Source organism: Bidens hawaiensis, unplaced genomic scaffold (assembly GCF_021521415.1).
Source record: "Bidens hawaiensis isolate Kalapana, Puna unplaced genomic scaffold, B.hawaiensis_p1.1 tig00027545_1, whole genome shotgun sequence".
In the NCBI taxonomy this organism is placed as follows: Eukaryota; Viridiplantae; Streptophyta; class Magnoliopsida; order Asterales; family Asteraceae; genus Bidens; species Bidens hawaiensis.
Genome location: NW_027494461.1, coordinates 18,154 through 21,806, shown reverse-complemented (window position 1 = coordinate 21,806; position 3,653 = coordinate 18,154). Strand labels below are relative to the sequence as shown.

The window sequence follows — 3,653 nt, the reverse complement described above, 5'->3', positions numbered from 1 at the left end:
CTATTCTCTCCGTTGTTCTCCGTTGGCCTCCACTCGTCGCGTCCAACAGTCATCCTCTTCTGGTTATTATTATTATTATTATTATTAACTTACGTTATTATTTTCAATTTCATCATCATCATCATGATCTGTTAGTCAGATATGTCTGTGATTTAATTTAAAATAAATAAATAGTATGTTATGGGTTCTGTTCATAATTCATTCAGGCTATCCGCTATTACTAAATCATTCATCGTTCATTCTTCAGTTTCGTAATTATGAGTAACCCACAAAAGAAGGTGGAAAAGGCGAAGGATAAGAAAGCCAAAACAACGGTATGTTTGTTGATTCAGCTATACTTATTTTGGTTCAAGTTTGGTTTTATTTTTATGTAACTTTATGTTTTTTTTCTTTAATCATTTTAGACGGAGAGTGATTCTATCCAAATTGATTTAGAAGATGACTTCTCGATGGATATGGATGTGGATGATGAGGTTCACTTGGTGGATGAAGAATATATGAACGATAGCAAATCAGGGTCAAAGAGATAACAAAAAGAAAGAAAAGAGAGATCTCCTGTGTGGCGTTACTTCATTAAACACACTAAGCAAAAAAAGGGAAAAAGGACTCCAACTGAGTGCAAGAAATGCCATCATACCATGATATATGATAGTGGCCAAGGTACGGGTAATTATACGAAACACATAAAAAGCTGCTATGGTTCTAGTTATAAAGATGTTGGTCAAATGCTTCTAAATAGTGACATGAAGTTAAAGTCGTCTTCTTTTTCTAACAATACGTTTCATGAGATGATTATAGATGCTATTGTGATGCATGAATTACCTTTGTCATTTGTTGAGTTTAAGGCTTTTAGAGATTTGTTTGAGTATTTGTAACCCGATGTGAATATTCCCTCTAGAAATACCGTTAAATCTGATTTAGTGCAAAAGTTTAAGAGAGAAAAAGAAAAGATTAAGTTATTCTTATGGAATCTCCTGGGAGATTATGCTTAACTGGAGATTTATGAACTTCTATTACTACTGATGGGTATTTAGCAATTACAGTTCATTATATTGATAAACATTGGGTTTTGCAAAAGAGAGTTTTATCGTTTTCTTTCATGCCACCACCTCATACTGGTGTTGTTATATGTGAAAAGGTGTTTTCTATTCTAGTAGAGTGGGGTATAGAAAAAAAAATTTAGTGTGACGTTGGATAATGCATCTTCTAGTAATGCTTTCATTAGGCTTCTAAGAGAACAGTTGAATGCAAAAGCACCACTTGTTTCTAAGGGTGCTTTTTTTCACTTGAGATGTTGTGCTCATATTTTGAACTTGATTGTGCAAGATGGGTTAAAGGAAATTGATGATTATGTTTACAAAGTAAGAGAGAGCATCAAGTATGTGAAAGGTTCACAACAAAGAAAGGAAAAGTTTTTGGAATGTGTTGAGTTGTGTTTAATTAAAAAACCAAAGGGGTTAAGGCAAGATGTTGTTACAAGGTGGAATTCTACATATTTAATGCTTGATGGTGCTCTTTATTATCGACGTGCATTTAACCATTTAGAATTGAGTGATTCTAATTATAAGGATGTCTAGTTGCATCAGAGTGGGATAGGATTCAAAAGAGATGTTCGTTTCTTAAAGTATTTTATGATGTGACAAATGTTTTTTCGGGGTACCAAATATCCGACTGCAAACTTGTACTATCCACATGTTTTTTTGGCTTATTTGACTTTGTATGATGGGATGAATTCTGAAGATGAGTATATAAAGAATATGGCAAACTTGATGATGGGGAAGTTTCAGAAATATTGGTCAGATTTTAGTCTTACATTAGCCGAGGCTGTGGTGTTGGATCCTAGATACAAGTTGCATTTTATCGATTGGATTTATTCAAAAGTTTATGGAGAAGGAAGTAGTGAATATACAAATGTTGATCAGTTATTGCATTCTACTTTTCATGAATACACCATTGCCTTGTTAAATGAGGGTGAAGATACAAGGGATGAGTCAACACCTACTTCAGATGGTAGCAAAGGTGTTAAGGACACACGTGGTGTTTCAACATGTGGTGCGAGTTCAAGACTTAAGGTAATTTTTATGTTTGTTCATTTATTTGTTTTATGTATATTGCCTTTTAATTATTAACTAAATAATTTTTTTATTAATATGTTTTAGGATTTTGATAAATTTCAAAGTAAAGATTTTACAACTAACCAAAAGTCAGAACTGCAATTGTACTTAGAGGAGTCTAGAGTTGATAGGAACTTACCACTTGATGTGTTGGCTTTTCGGAAAGCCAATGAGTTTAGATATCCCATACTAGCGAGGATGGAAAGAGACTTTTTGACTATTCCGGTATCTACTGTGGCATCAGAGTCGACATTTAGTGCAAGTGGAAGAGTGATTACCGAACATCGAAGTTCACTTAGTAAAGCTACCGTTGAGGCTCTAATATGCATAAAAGATTGGTTACATGGAGAATTTTGTAATGTCCATCTTTGCTTGATTTTTATAAGTTTTATACATGATATTATATTAATTTTATAATGTATATGTTTGTTTGTACTTTGTAGGTTCTAACAAAGTTAGTGTGGAAGAGCTCACTGAAGACATAATGTCGCTTGACATTAGTTGTGAATCAAATGCTTCAAACTCGGTAAACAATCCTAAGGTACCAACTCCAAATGCTTCAAGTAGTGTTGCTCGCTAAAAACAATGAACAATCTTAAGGTACCTCACTCTAAAACTTTCTAATAATGTTACTTGATAAAACTATATGAATATGTCCAATTGTCCATGATTAATATGACTAATTGACTATACTTATTTTGTGTGTAGGTTTGATTGCTTGGAATTGAAGATTTGAGAAGAAAGCCCAATTGGAACTTGGAAGCTTGGAACTTGATATTGATTTCAATATATGTTTTGATTAGAATTCTATGTGTTTTTGTCTTAAATTTGTTAAGGAGCATGGATTTATGTTATATTTTAAGACTTTTATGAACTTTCGTCGACTTTTGTTTCGCTAAAAGGTTGTTATATATGCGTTTCTAAACAGCTATTATCGTGTACTATCGTGTATTATCGTGTATACCAGGTATTAACAGGTTCGTGTTCGTGTTTGGGTTACAAGTACACGATAAGTTTTCGTGTTGTGTACAGGTATACCCATTTCGTGTTCGTGTCTTATCGTGTACAGGTATACACGATATGCCAGCCCTAGTGTGCACTACACTCCCATATTCTTTAATTCCATTATCTCGGTCGTTAACATGGTCAATTAAGCCGTTTTTTGGACTAGGGTCAGATTCTGATTAAATTCGTTTGGCATGCTTCCCGAGGTCAAAATTTGGAGTTTTTGGTGCCAAAAGTTTCCCAGTTATGTCTAGTATATCATACTAAAATTTCGTGATCATTGGAGTTCGTTTGATAGGTCAATTGTTAAAAACCGATTTCTAAGGTTCTTGAGTGTTGAAATCAGTAATTTATCGAGCTGTTCATAACCGTAGGTTCGTTGAGTTCATTTTAACATCAAGTTTTCTACGTTATGGTTCGTTTATACCCGATCTACTCTACGTTTAAGTTTCAAGGCTAACCGTTCATAAAAACGTAAATTTTAATATGAATAACATACCTTTACGTGTTCGTTTGGTCCCGGTTAGCTTGATT

The 3,653-nt window shown here is 33.7% G+C and overlaps 1 pseudogene; it reads left to right on the top strand.

The window, feature by feature from the left end:
* The first annotated feature begins 257 nt into the window (after window positions 1-257).
* LOC143575606 (zinc finger BED domain-containing protein RICESLEEPER 2-like) lies at window positions 258-3,199 on the top strand (annotated as a pseudogene).
* The last annotated feature ends 454 nt before the right edge of the window (window positions 3,200-3,653 follow it).